The sequence below is a fragment of the Hermetia illucens genome, chromosome 1, assembly GCF_905115235.1.
Source record: "Hermetia illucens chromosome 1, iHerIll2.2.curated.20191125, whole genome shotgun sequence".
NCBI lineage: Eukaryota > Metazoa > Arthropoda > Insecta > Diptera > Stratiomyidae > Hermetia > Hermetia illucens.
Window position 1 is genome coordinate 124,251,612 of NC_051849.1, and position 15,756 is coordinate 124,267,367.

The 15,756-nt window shown below is 43.7% G+C and overlaps 1 protein-coding gene across 5 annotated transcripts in view; it reads left to right on the forward strand.

The window, feature by feature from the left end:
* LOC119647249 (tubulin polyglutamylase TTLL4-like) overlaps positions 1-14,701 on the forward strand; it is a 429,241-nt gene extending 414,540 nt beyond the window's left edge. For 2 of the 5 annotated variants that reach the window (XR_005248823.1, XR_005248825.1), the window contains 2 exons: positions 14,237-14,458; positions 14,533-14,701. The gene's annotated coding sequence lies outside the window, so the exon portion shown is untranslated. Of the gene's footprint in view, positions 1-13,351; positions 13,883-14,222; positions 14,459-14,532 lie in introns of all 5 variants that reach the window. The other 3 variants (XR_005248821.1, XR_005248824.1, XR_005248822.1) reach the window with 3 other exon arrangements.
* Positions 14,702-15,756: the final 1,055 nt, after the last annotated feature.

Below are 15,756 nucleotides of genomic sequence, written 5' to 3' on the forward strand. Positions count from 1 at the left end.
CTTTTGCTTTGAAAACTACTTTGCGAAGTAATAATTCAAATTTTCTGTTCATTAGTAACTTCCTTACAGTTTTTTAGATGGAAGCTACTTTACTAAGTAATAACATCAGTTCAATTTAATTTACTAGTAACTTCCTTACAATTTTTTAGATGGAAACTTTAAACTTTACAACATCCGTTCAATGGGGCTCCCCAAACAACGTCACCTACCTCATGTTGAGGTAGTGTCACCTGCGTCTCACGGTGACTTTGCCACATGACGGTTGATCGGTTCTCTCCTCCGTCGCCCTAATATAGGCCACTTTAATGCCACGTATCAGAGTCGATATTTTGGTGGATATTCCGCCTCTCCTTAATGAACTCACAGAAATATATATATATAGTTAAAAAAGCCCACGGACCCTCTTCCCGTCCAACCAGACCGAGGGGCGAGCAACCTAAGGATGGGCTGAAGGCAACATCCAAAGGCCCGTATCACACAGATGATGCATTTTAACGCAAAGTGTGTGCGACCATGCGAAAATGTATTCCTACATCCCGATTATCGCAAACACTTCAGCCAATGACGCGGAGGTTCTACACTACAGAGACATGGATCTTGAATCGAAGACAGTGCGGATCAAGACTGAAACCCACTAGGTCAGATTGTTACCAGACAGGACTCTTCGGACTATAGCACAGGTTGCAAGGATAACCGCTTTTTGCATCTCCATGTATAGTCCAGCCCTAAGAGCGAGCGTTTTCAGCGCTTTATGTAAGTTCTGCGGGACTAATCCCGTCGCTGAAATTACCACTGGGACTACTTCGGTCTTTTGTAGTCTACCAATCTCCTTCATATCGTCTGCCAAGGGGCCGCCGTTCCGGATTTTTTTGTGCTCTTTTTCAATAGTGTTCCGGTCCAACGGCACGGCTACATCGATTATAAAGCACGCTCGTTCTTCCTTCAGAAGCAGAATTAGATCGGGTCTGTTATGATTAACACTCTAGTCGGTGGCAATAGTGTGATCCCACAGTAGTTTGACCCGATCATTTTCCAAGATTCTCTGCGGAGTATACTTATAATAAGGATGGTAGGTTGCCACTAAGTTATACTTCAACGCAAGATTTTGATGGAGAATATTGCAGACGGAGTTATGACGATTTGTGCTCGGTACTGCTCAACATCCACGCAGATGTTATGTACTGGATGGTCTCCTCTTCACAGTTGCATAACCTACAACTGAAGTTGGTGATTGAGGAGTCGTGAAGAATGTACCGTTTATAATTTTTTGTTGGGAGCGAAGCATCCAGAATTGAAGTTAGGAATGCTTCGGTCTCATAGAACAGTACACCATTAGTCAACCATTTGTTGGAGGCTTCGATGTCAATGCCCGACAACAACAAATTTTTGATGTGACCTCGGTGAATGGGTTTCTCTTTCCACATGTCGATCTTCTGTTGGACTGAAGTAACATTCGACATGGGATCCCATTCTCTGCTTCTCAAGTTTAAGGGAAATAATTTATTATTTGCCATGACGGTAGGCTGATATATACATATATATATACCCTGAATGGTACGGCTGGGGAGAAAGCCACCCAAATCACCCGATGGGTGACGGAAGCATGCGATGCTACTATGCCCAGAAGGCGATTGCTCCCCAGTAGGCAACCCAACTACTGGTGGAACAACGAAATCGCAAGTTTGCGAACCGCACGTTTTCGGGCAAGGAGGCTTTGCCAGAGGCTCAGGGGAAAACCTGGTGGCGACGGTCGAGAGGAAGCACACAAGCAATTGCGTAGCCGCCTAAAGGAAACCATCCGGAGGAACTTTTGTTCTTTTAGAACTGCTTCAAACAGCTATGTGACCATGCCGACATTAACCCTTGGGGCGAGGCTTACAGAGTGGTGATGAAAAGGCTGCGGAAATCACCCCAGGTGACCTGTCCGCGCTTCCTGAAACAGATTGTTACCACTCTGTACCCTCACCACGAAAATAGGGGAAGGCAAATTTTTGTCCAGCCAAATGACAGCATAATACCGCCTGTAACTGTGGACGAGCTGCGGGAAATATGTGGTAGGATCGGTGACAACAAGGCCCCAGGTTTGGATGGCATCCCCAACCGAGCTTTGAAACTGACAGTGAAGACTAGGCCCGACCTTTTCGCCAACATCTTCGAGGCGTGCCTAAAAGAGGGAATATTCCCCGCCCAGTGGAAAAAGCAAAAGTTGGTGTTGCTTCCGAAGCCTAGCAAGCCACCTGGAAACCCAGCATCGTATCGTTCTATCTGCCTGTTGGATACAATAGGGAAGATGATGGAGAGAGTCATCTACAACACACTCCTGCCATCGTCGAAGCCAGCAATGGTTTGTCGGAACGCCAGTTTGGTTTCCGACGCGCCCACTCTACGGTGGACGCAATTGGCATGGTGGTAAACCTGGCAAAAGGTGCACTGATTTCTGGCGGCTGCTGTGCCGTGGTGGCGTTGGATGTCAAAAACGCATTCAACTCGGCCAACTGGAATAGAATTAAAGGGGCGTTGGCTGACATAGGTGTCCCCGGATACTTAGCGAATTTGGTGGAAAACTACCTCTCAGAGAGGACTCTCTGGTACAGGACGGATGAGGGCCCCAAAGAGTACATTGTCACAGCCGGGGTACCACAGGGATCGGTACTTGGTCCCCTGTTGTGGAATATCATGTATAATGGGGTGCTTGCTCTTCCCGTCCCAGAGGGGACTACGATTGTCGGCTTTGCTGATGACCTAGCTGTGGTTGTTGCAGCAAAACACCCAGAAGATGTGGAGGTTTACGCAACGGAAACAGTGAGAGCGGTAAAGTCCTGGCTAGAAAAGGCCGGGCTAACCTTACGGACGCGAAAACGGAAGCGGTCTTAATAATGAACCGCAGAAAAAATAACACTGTGAAAGTGGAGGTCCGTGGACATACGGTCGTATCAAAGCCGGCTAACAAATACCTGGGGGTAATAATTGACACCAAATTGAGTTTTAGGGAGCACCTAGAGTATGCATGCCAAAAGGCAGCCAGTGCCACCACGGCACTTGCAAAAATGTTACCAAATATTGGTGGGCCGAAACATTGCCGGAGGTTGGTGCTAGCCGGAGTGGTGCTCTCCATTCTGCTCTACTCGTCGCCTGTGTGCGCAGAGGCGCTTGCAAACTCTCAGAAACGGAAGCAGGTGAACTCGGTTTACCGGCGGATGGCTTTGAGGGTTTGCAGTGCTTTTAGAACCACATCAGATGAGGCAGTATTGGTGGTGGCAGGCATGATCCCGGTTGACATTCTGGCCAAAGAAATGAGTGTCCTGTACAATGCAAGACATATGGAGGGGCATGCACAGCGTAGAAATGCGGCAAGGTCAGAGTCGCTTGATCTCTGGCAACGCAGATGGGACGAGTCTGCGAAAGGTCGGTGGACGCACAGGCTCATTCCCAACATTAGGGTGTGGCTTGAGCGAAAACATGGGGAGACCAACTACCACATTATCCAGTTCCTCACGGGACACGGTGGTTGTTACAGGCAGTATCTGCACCGCTTTGGGTTGGATGATTCTCCGAACTGTCCCAGATGCGATGGCATACCGGAGGATCCAGAGCATGTGATGTTTCACTGCCCACGATTTGCGATGGAGAGAAGGAGCTTAAACCAGGTGCTGGGCAGGAGCGGGACCCCGGAGAGCTTGGTTACTGAGATGCTGGAGTCCGAGGAGAAGTGGCTTGCGGTTGGCTCCGCAATCATCCAAATGCAGGAGGAGTTGCTGAAGGAACAAAGAAGGAGGAAGGCCGCAAATAGGAGAAGGATGAGTGTCTAAGAGCAAACCTACCCCGCGAAGTAATGCCTTAATGGTGGTCCCGCGGGGGCTAGGGCTGGAGAGACCGGGGGTGGTTTTTAGTGGGTGTGAATCCCACACGCGCCCCCTGTAGTTCGGGCGTTCGGGCGGCGGAGCTGCGCCGGACGTGTCTTTCTAAGATTTTCCACCTCCATGTACGCACAAAAATAAAAATATATATATATATATATGTATAGGAGGGAGGTGGAAATCTTAAAAAGACGCTGCTGCGGCAGGTAGCAGCACTAAAACGACCCCCACTCTTCCGCCCCTCTCGGGACCACCGTAAAGTATTACTTCGCGGGGGAGGGCTGTGGTCACCGTGCTCCGTAAGGAACTGTGTTAGGTGGTAGTTCAGTTCTCTGTGCTTTCGGTCGACTCATTTCTCGATACACGGGATCAATGTCTGGGTCCAGCAGCTCTCGTCGGAGTGATCCCACCGTTGTTGCCACGTGATGGCTTTTCGGAAATCCGCATTCACCTCAGCTGGATTTGCCTTTCGTTTTTCATAGAGCCAGTGTGCCTCGCTCGCTAGAAGATCCATAGGGATCTTTCCCGCGATGACACACACTGCATCCGTCGACGCCGTCCTAAATGGGCTGCACACCATTAGCCCAATTGGTCGGTAGGCCGAACTTATCTTCCTCCGGTTGACAGCGTGGTTCAACGCTCCCGCCCAGACAGGGGCTGCGTATAACAGGATCGACTTCACCACTCCCGTGATGATTAGCCTGCGACTATACTTCGGCCCTACCACGTTAGACATCACCCTTGCAAGGGAAGAGTTAGCATTTGCTGCCTTTTGTCGCGCATAATCCAAGTGTCCCTTGAAACTCAGCTTGGCATCATCATCACCCCCAGGTATTTGACAATTGATTTTCAGACAATCTCACGATTACCAACCCGGATATTAACCCTATTGTTCTTCCTGCGGTTGGTAATGAGGACCGCCTCCGTCTTTTCGTCCACCAGGTCTAGCTTGGCCATTCGTAACCATGACTTGATGGTATGAATGGCTTCATTTGCATAAAGCTCCACATGCTCGGGATGCTTTGCAATTGCAACTACCGCCAGGTCGTTCGCAAAACCAATCAGCGTTGCCTCCTCTGGCACGCGTAGGCCAAGCACAGCAGTGGTCCCAATACAGAACCTTGAGGCACACCTATTGTCACAATGTGCTCCATCGGCCCGTCGTCCGTCTCGAACCAGAGAAGTCTGTCCGAAAGGTAACTCTCGATTAGCCGAGCCAGGTTACTAGGAACACCCAGTTTGGCCAAAGCGCCTTTAATCCAGCCCCAGTTGGCTGAGTTAAAAGCACTTTTCACGTCCAGCGTCACCAGAGCACAGCATTTGCCCATGGCCATTGCATTTCGAGCCAATTCCACGACCTTTGCTACTGCATCGACCGTAGAACGGGCTCGCCGAAACCCATATTGCCGCCCCGAAAGACCACCCGCAAGCTCGATGAACGGGAGCAGCCTGTTGTATATCACCCTCACCAACATGTTCCCCATGGTGTCTAAGAGACTAATAAGGCGACATGAAGAGGGGACGCCGGGTGGTTTTTGGAGCTTCGGTAGCAACACCAGTTTCTGCCTCTTCCACTGGGCGGGAAATACTCCTTCCGCCATGGACGATTCGAATGTGCTTGCGAACCACCTTGGGCTGGCCTTAACCACCACCTTCAGAGTCTTGTTCGGAATTCCGTCCAATCCCAGAGCGCTGCTATCCCCAATTCGTCGGCAGATTTCCCGAAATTCCTCCTCGGTAACACCAGGGATCGAGAAGACGTCCTGCTGAGCTGCCAGTTGGGGGTCACTTTCATCTTGCTCCTGCTGCGAGAAAAGAGTTGTAATTATTTGGAACAAGAGCCTTGGGCATGCCATATGAGGTGATTTTTCCTCGCGGATCTTCTTCATTACGACTTGGTAGGTGGTACCCCATGGATTCGTATTCCATCCATTCCATCCGTCCATGCAGAGCTTCTAGTAGCATTCCCGCTTGCTTCTTCGTATGGCCTTCTTAAGGTTGCTTCGCAGATCTCTGTACTGCTCCTCACGCTTCTGGTGCTCCGGCCTTCCCCTTGTCCTGTGGGAAAGTCTCCCCGCTTGGAAACAAGAGTATTTCAAGGCAGCGATCTCCTTGTTCCACCAGCAGTTTGGCCTCTTGCCGTCGTGCAAACATCGTCGTGGCATCGTAGCGTTGCATGCTTAGGTTACACGCTGAGATCATGGACTCCCTCCAATTCCGCAAGGAATGTCTCCTTCTCGAAAGCTCCGATAGACCAGCCAACCGCTTTAGCCTTTCTATCTCCAGAATGTCATTGATTGACTCTAGCAGAATTTGGCCCCTGGTGTTCGCCGATCGGCTTCCTCACTCCAGGGCCCACGCGTTGAAATCGCCCGCAATGATTTTAGGGCTGCGGTCTCTAGCGTCCAACACCAGACTATCTAACATCTTTTCATATTGTGCTAAGATTGCACTAGGAGGAGCGTAGCAGCTGTAAATATAGACACCGTTGACCTTCGCCCTTATAAAACCGGCTGCCAGGAGGGCCATTACTTCCTGAATGGCCTGTCTTCCGCACGCCCAGATTGCGGCATCCACCGCCCAAGTCGCACCGCCGTGGTTTCTGTACGGCTCGCGAATTACCGCGACATCCAGATTCGACTCTCGAATGGTTTGCGAGAGCAGGTCCTGAGCTGCCTCACAGTGATTGAGATTGATTTGTATCAATCTCATTTGCCTGTGCGATTCAGCTCCCTCCTATCTACCGGACATCTGCTGCTTCCCGCAACATGCTGGTTATCCTCGCCCTCTTTCCCACTACATTGCATACACCGTGGATCTCCGGTGCAATCTTTGGCCCTCTTCCCTGCACTTCCTGCCGCTGCAAGTGGCCCAAAATCTAGGCATCTGAAGCATCTCTTTAGAGATGTTTGCTCCCTGAGCCTGCACGCGACCCCACCTTTTCTTACCCTGCCTTTGATAATCAACTTAATAGTTGATTCCGCCGGCAAACTAATAATAGCGGTCTGTGTGCCACCATATGCCTCCTTCATCCTTTTTATGGCACTCTGGTCCATATCGCTAACTGTTGCTTTAGCGCAGCACAGATGTCCTCCCGTGAGGTGACCTCCTCTAGATGCTAGCATTCAACCACTATCTCTTCCTTCTGAGCTCTTACCTCAGCTTCCTCTCCTAATACCTTTTCCACCTTCCCGCGGAAGTTATCGGCCGACTTGTCGGCGGATCTACTTAATTCCAGCATCGGATCTCCTCTCTGCGTTCGCCTGATACGGCTTACACTATCCCCCAAATCCATCGGTTCCGGCTCTGATTTCACTTTTGGGAGGATGTCCGCATAGAACATATTTCCCTTCTTGGAAATAATTATTATTTCCGGGCGGAGTTTCTTTCTGTCCTTTTTCCTTTTGTTGCTCACCTTAATCCATTGTTCGGGCCTCCGGGCGTTGGTTTCTTCCACCTTTGCAGGTGTTGTGGCTGCAATCATGACATTACCGATCTTCGTGAAGAGGCTTTCACCTGTGTTTGCCTTGTGACCTTGCCACCTGACGCTTAGGAGTGCTTTTCTTCGAGTGATATAAGGCAATTTAATGCCTCTTATCAAGGCTCGAATATTTTAATGGATATTCCAACTCGCATAGTTCATCTATTCGTTCCCCGCGTGTAACGAACGCCATTCCGGTATGTTCTCGTTTACTTTGGCGCCTTGCACGACAAGGAATTCATATTTCTTTCGGAGTCCCACGACGAATCTCTACTACCAAATAGAACCATTTTCACCGGTGGTGATCTCAAAAGCTTCGAACTCCTCCTAAAAGGATCCGGTGTTGACCTAGTTTCCACTCCACCATTATCTCTTGTAGCATTAGATGCGACAGTAGCCAAGTTTCCCACTACTGAGGCACTGCGGTCGTTGGATATCGACGGCCGAGAGCCCGCTTGCTCACTCCCAAAAACCGCCGGCACTGAGTTTCCGAAGCCCTGCACCGTAAAACAGTTTCGTTCCTCCATATATATATATCTATATCAAAACCGAAATATCTCGACAGCCTACATCGATTGTAAATCAGCCTTTGACTCCATATCACATTCGTGGTTACTACAAGGTTACGCTTATACGAAATCACCCCGAATGTCGTTCTTCTTCTGAGAACAGTAATGAAGAATTTGAGCACGAAGTTATCCTCACAAACATCAGAAGAGATACCAATCAGGCGTGGCATTTTCCAAGGCGACTCTCTAAGCCCACTGTGGTTTTGTTTGGCTTTAAATCCACTAACCCATCTTTTGCTTAAAAGCAAATACGGGTTCCAAGTCAAACATGGCATATTGTCGAAATATACATTAAGCCATTTAATGTATGTTGACGACATCAAATTGTATGCCAAAGACGAGAACCAACTTCGCTCCTTGCTGGACATCACCATCCAGTTCAGCAGGGATATCGGCATGCAATTGGGATTGGAGAAATGTCGCATAAAAACAATTGTTCGGGGAAAATACACCGATAACGAAGGATACAGCCATAATAACATCCGAATTGAGGGTATGGATTCGGACGACGTCTACAAATACCTCGGCATATTGCAAGCAACAACACCTGCTGTGACAATAATGAAATCTAAGTTGCTGGGGGAATTTGAACGACGTCTGGATCTTGTCCTTAAAACGGGGGTGTTCGGGAAAAATAAAATCATGGTAATCAACACCTTCGCCATTCCCGCCCTTCTTTATACTTTCGGTGTGATACAGTGGAGTAATACGGAATTAGAATCTATCAATAGACGGGTAAGGGTAGTTCTTGCAAACGACAGCATGTCCAATAGAACTACCGAAAAATTTAGGATCACTATCCTACGTCATCAGGGAGCACGTGGGGTACTTGATTTAAAACATTGCACTACAATCAAGTGCATTCTCTTCGTGAGTTTTTCTTCGAGAAACAATCCTCTAGCCGATTACATCAGGCTACCGTCATGGCAAATAATTAATTATCTCCTTTGAACTAGAGAAGCAGAGAATGGGATCCCATGTCGAATGTTACTTCAGTCCAACAGAAGATCGACATGTGGAAAGAGAAACCCATTCACGGAGATCATATAAAAAATTTGTTGTTGCCAGGCATTGACATCGAAGCCTCAAACAAATGATTGGCTAATGGTGTACTTTTCTACAAGACCAAAGCATTCTTAACTTCAATTCAGGATGCTTCGCTCCCCACAAGAAATTATAAACGGTACATTCTTCACGACTCCTCAATCACCAACTCCAGTTGTAGGTTATGCAACTGTGAAGAGGAGACCATCCAACACGTAACATCTACGTGCAGGATGTTGAGCAGTACCGAATACACCAATCATCATACCTCCGTCTGCAAGATTCTCCATGAAAACCTTGCGTTGAAGTATAACTTAGTGGCAACCTACCATTCTTATTATAATTATACCACGAAGAGAATGTTGGAAAATGATCGAGTCAAACTACTATGGAATCACACGATTGTCATCGACCATAGTGTTAATCACAACAGACCCGATCTACCTCTGCTTTTGAATCGATACAGCCGTACCGTTGGACCGGAACACTGATGAGAAACAGCTAGGAAAAATCCGAAACCACGCCCTCTTGGCGGACGATATGAAGCAGACTTGGAGACTACCAAATGTGGTGTGTTGCGTGTTAAATTCTCTTCCAGCAATGAATTTTGAGAATCTAAATAAAAAAACCATTGATTTCTTCCGGGGATCTTTTAACTGTTAGCCGACAACTTATTATAATTTGACATCGCCTTGACACTTATGTTGTCCGGTGTCTCACTTGCCACCTCTCTCAGAAGCTTCGATTGCGCGTTGCCCGTGTCATTCTTCAATCTCTTCCGTTCTAGTTCCCTTAGAATCGCCAAGCTTTCTTGCGCATCCAATTTCCTAGTGTTCCTGCATTCCTCGATAGCGTCTATGTTGTCTCATGTGATGCTCTCTCTCTCCTCCGGATACGGGTGCCGTGCTATCTTTAATGTCCGCGTTGTGCTCTTCTTCATGAAGCTATTAAGTTCTTGATTTATTATTACTTTGTTAATTTAGAACCAACCGTTTGTTACGAAAACTCCTATTACCTCTATATGGTCAGTATAAATTTAAGAATATATACATTTGATACTCCTTGGATTAACTACAGCAAAAAGCATATTTGTAGCAAAAGAATAAGAGGAATATGATGAAGCGCTATAGGAGCATCGCTGTTTTCTTTTCAGATTTTCCGTTCGGTTGATTTTTAAAAATGAGCACTTTTTTATAAATTACCATTCAACATTCTTGATTTGATATCCGACATGGCTAGATTTGAAGGAAAAAAATTTGCAGCACCCGAATTTTGCTTATATGGGGAGCTTTCCTAACGGGATAAATACCTGTAAACTGACAAAAACGCCGAATATAATCAAGTGGCATATCAAATGAAAGGTCTCGATTAGTACTTTTCGAAGCAAATATTAGTTCTGACACTGGGTGCAAAGGGGAGGATTGCAGGGGCCCGTAAGGAAACACTTACCTCAAGGAATTATTCTCAAAAACTACACAACCAAAGATTTGAAAGAAATTATGGTGGTCCGTGCGCATGGCATCTAGGCCTCAAAAAACTCTCTGCTACAATGTCTGCGTGAATAAAGTTAATAATACTATATTTTTATATGTCGAAAATATACTGCGAACCTCCTTGAGTTCAACGGTAAACATGTTTTCAATATTTTAAGTAAAGTGATATTAATTATATATATACAGGGTGCGGCAGCATAACTTCCTTTTTTCAAAACTCAATAAAAACTATTGTATGCATCGGAAAATATTTATTTATTTTTTATAGTGTAGGTACATGTCTAAAGTTTTTATTTACATTGTTTTGAAGATCAAATCTGTTAGGGGACGTCCTCCATTCTCCATACATTGCGTAAACCGATTTCTGGCGTTTGTCATGACTCTTGTTAGCATAGCAGGTGTTATGCTGGCAATTTCTTCTTGGATGTTGGTCTTCAAATCTTGTAGGCTTCTTGGACGGTTCACATAAACACGGGATTTCAAGAAAACCCATAGAAAAAAATCACAAGGGGACAGATCGGGAGAGCGTGCCGGCCATTCCAAATCGCCTCTAATTGAGATAAGGCGCTCTGGAAAGTGTTCCCTCAAAACAGCCATCGATGCTCTTGAAGTGTGTGCTATTGCACCGTCTTGTTGGAACCAAGTGTCCCCCAAATCCATATTTTCTAGCCGTGGGAAAAAAAATTCTGTAGCATGTTTACATACCGGTCCGAATTCACTGTCACTGTAACCTCATTTTCCTCAAAAAACCAGGGACCAATAATTCCAGCTGAGGAAATTGCACACCACACTGTGACTTTGGGTGAATGCAAAGGCTTTTGATGCAATTCTCGAGGGTTGGTGTCAGCCCAGTAGCGCATGTTTTGTTTGTTAACCGACCCACACAAATGAAAATGGGCTTCATCGCTAAAAAAAACAATAGCACCCTCGGGAACGACATCAAGAAGAAGCTCACACGCGTTCATCCGAGAATTGAAGTCACGTTCTGAAAGTTTCTGCACTATCGCCATCTTATAGGGATGAAAATGAAGAACATCACGACGAATTCTTCTCACAGAACGATCGGATAGTCCAAGGACAGATGCGTGTTTGCGCGCAGAACGCCAGGGCGATCGCAACATTGACGCTCTCACTGCTTCAATGTTCTCAGGTGATCTAATGGGCCGAGGGACTCCAGTTCTTCCTTTTGTCGCACTTGCAGTTTGTCTGAATGTAGTGACCCATGTAACAATTGATTTGCGGTCTAGGACGGGAGCCAACGGGGCTAATTAAAGCGATTCCGAAATGCACGCTGTGTTGCAATAACCGAACATCCGCTTGAAAAGTAAACCTCAACGGCAAAGGCACGCTCCTCACTATTCCAATGCATGATGGCGACTGAACCGTGTCGGGACAAAACTTTACAGTATCCCCTCTTGAACGAGACCACTAGCACTCCGCTATGACATCAACTAACTGAGTGGCGCGCATTTTAAAAAAGGAAGTTATGCTGCCTGTATATTGAAATTAAATATTTCATTCATTATAAGCTTCTATGTAAAACAAAACCGTAAACAAATTGGTTTGCTGTCGGTTTGTCTGCCTATCTATCTGTCCGCCCGTCACACGTATTTTGCTCAGAAACAGTTGTACGGATTAACATCGAATTTGATTTCGTCGTTCTATGTGAAGTTTACAATTTTTTGGGCCAAAAACGTCTACTAGCCTTTGATACAATAAAAGATAAAGTTGTTGTAAAACACTCAAAGGTTGCTAAGCAATATTTGATTAAAATTTATTGCATTAACTGCCGTCTGATTTTCGTAGTTTTTTAGAAAAGGTTATACTACTAGCGATGAAATATCTGACTTCGCGGTGAGCTTAAAGGGGGTGAAATTTTTTTTTCATGTGGTGTATCAAATTAAAGTTCTCGATTAACACTTTTCAAGTCAAAGTCAGTCACATGGGAAAGGAGCGCAGGGGTCCGTCCCATTCTCAGAAACTACCCAGCCGAAAAATCTGAAAAAAAAAAATTATGGTGGTCTATGGACATGGTGCCTGGGCTTCAAAATATTCTGTGATACGATATTTGCTCAAATAAAGTAAATATATTACCCCATCTCGAAAATTTACCGCGAACCTTCCCTTAAGTTCATCCTAGCTCCTAAAGGTCAAAGTTTCCTCTTCTCCCTGAGAGATATAATGTGAATCCAATTGAATATCGCGTATATTAAACATAAACGCGTATATTAAACATGAAACATGTACCCAAATATTCTTACATAAAAAATCAACAAAATCTTTCATATCTGAAGGACCCAGTTGTTCTGTTCCCAATTTTGCCGTGCTACTCATTATAGTCTATAGAGTGAACCTAGGGTGAACTTAGGGAGTCTCTAGTAAATTTACAAAATGTAGTGAAATACTACTGGAGAGCATTCCAAGACCAAGATACCCCATAAATGCATCATTACGGTTTCGTCGAGCGTATATATAACTTTTTATCAGAGAAATTCCTAATCGACCCTAAGGTCGGCGAATTCATATTAATTTTGATGCCGCGTCCGACATTTATGAAAATGCGAATTTTGTTGGGAAAAATTCGTAATTGGAAAACATGTAAATTTGGTTGAGACAAATACAAATTTAATTGATAAAAATACAAACTATTAAATTGTGAATTTGGTTGCGTAACTTAAGAAAACTATATAGCTGCAAATTTATATTCGGTCCTATGAGTTTAATGATTTTGTCACTAATTGATATTGTATGTACATTATATAATATGTGTACCATATATTGTTAGTTTTTAATTAAGATTGAATCCATGAAAGAATTTATGACCGTATTTATGTAGCATATCGTTATTTCAAAAAATTACAGCATACATTTTTTTAAACTTTAGTTACTATTTTTACCTTCTATCAGGTCATTTTACGTTATACTTTGTCATTAGAACAAATCTAACCCATTGCTGGCTGAATACTCAACACGAAACATAAGTGTTCCCTAACTATAATTCCTATATGCAGCAACTAGTTTCATGCTTGGTATATATGTATGTTATCCGTGCTTTGCATGGGTTATCTTGCAGATTTGCTTTAATACCATTAGTATGTATGTACTATTAGTATGTATAGGGTTTGCAAAGATACCAGCCCTTAACTCGCATCTCATTTAGCGATGAATTAAACCAAACTGTCTAATGTGGCTATCAAATAAATAAGTTTTTAAATAAGGCAAAATAATCGTAATTTTTTTTTTTTTTGCATTTGCTGGTACTAATACCCAATCATTTGCTTAAGTCTGTGTTTCATTACCGAGTGAACGCTAGTAATGGGTTATATATATAGCTTTTTTATAGGAATCTAAAGAGTGTTTTTTAGTGTATATGGTGTCCCACGGTTTTGAAATGTTATAGCTGCGATTTTCATCTGGTGACAGTAGTTTTTGATACAGGTAAACTTTCCAATCCTCCAAAAAATGGATGTTGTTTCGGTTCTTTTATTTAAATACTACAGCTTAATGAGAGGAACTCACATTTTAACTAAATTAACGAACAAAGATAAAGAATATTCAGCTATTCCTTTATTTTACTAAAAATCGAATAAAATTCAAACTAAACTTATGACAAATCCCGTGGACACCCTGTACAATTCCAGCGTTTTACTAGGACTGATCATACTTCCCAGAAAGTAGTAGTATAAAACTAACGTTTTTCTAATGTAACTGCTTGCTCTTTGAATAAATAGTAAATTTATTGTGAATAAATTTATTTGTAACTTGCATATTAATATAGCAACCTAAAATTAGGACTCAAATGCTAATGATGGCGCCCAGGAAGGCAACGTCTCCATTCGGAACAGTTACAAGATCAATAAAATACGGAAGCAGACGAAGGAATGTTGTCGTTTGTGTAATAGCGGCGTTAATTTAGGAGTGTAAGGCAAATACTAATCGAACTGAAAAATATAAAAAATAATTGAACACTTAATCACAATTTATCCTCAACTCAATTTGCTAACGGATACAAAGGTGGGGATTTGTATATATTTATACGAATAGGTATTCACTAATAGAAATTCTTAAAACTATAATTCCCTTTTTAGAATTGACTGTTCGACGATACAATGGTAACGTTTTGTAGCTGACGATGTATCGCAAGTTGGAAAACCTGAAAACCTTGAAATTCATATTCTTTCGCCAATATACTTTGTAACCAATATTTACATATGTAAACATTCAAAATAAATATATGACTTATAGTTTTGGACCCACTATGTCGTTTTCCATCTAAAAGGTGTCACTTTTTTTTTAAATATTTAAAAAAATATAAAAACTACTCAATTGTTTAATTATAAAAAAAATTTACACCTTAAATAATATAATTCATTCCGTCAGTATTTGGTACAACGTCTTTTCATTTCTTAGCTCAATTATCCGCCTTAGAAAAATATCCCAAAGTGTGGAAATATGCTTGTGATTAAGTTGGCCCATTCATTACGTACCCGTTCAGTCAGAGACTGCTTATAATTTTTCGACGGGGTTATGATCATGGTCAGTAGTCTGGTCAATCCGTTCAATTCATTGAAAAGTACTGCTTCGCCTTCGCTATACTGGCCCTCGCGTTATAACAGCGATCTCCATCTTGCATAAGAACGGGAGATATTCCTTTCTGGTTGTGCTATTGTGATGACCCACATAACATGCAAGCGAACCTAAGTAACCACCAGATACCGCTCCCTTTCGAGGTTGATGTCAGCGCCTGTCTTGTTATCCACATCCAGGGGGAAACTGCTTTGGGAGCTTTGCAGAATCGATTTTTTTTACGGTTTTGTCAAAAATTGTACCAAATGAAAGAGCTCAGTTAGTACTTTTCAATACTGATGATATTTTTGATACCGGCTGAAATGTAGACGAATGAGGGCTCAAAATATGACCCCCAAAAAGTGTAAGAGGTCTCGTTCTCAGAACCTATTCAACCCAAAAATCTAAAAAAAATTATAGTGTTGTATCTAGACGAAATCTAGGCCTCAAAATACATCCCGTCTAGATATTCGTACAAATAAAGTTAATAATAGCATATTAGCATATTTTAGAAATTTAGCATGAAACACCCCTAAAGTTCATGCTAGAAGTACAAAATTTGGCGCAAACGTAACGAATAACATAAGGCATAACTTTGAGAAGTTTGAAGAAAATCCTGCTTTATGAACAAAGTTATAGAAGGTAAAACTTTAACACTCTATGTAAATTTCGTGTATTATAAAACGTGTATGATGTCATCATAATATATCAATTCTTCAATACCGCAACAAAGTAAGTTCATATGG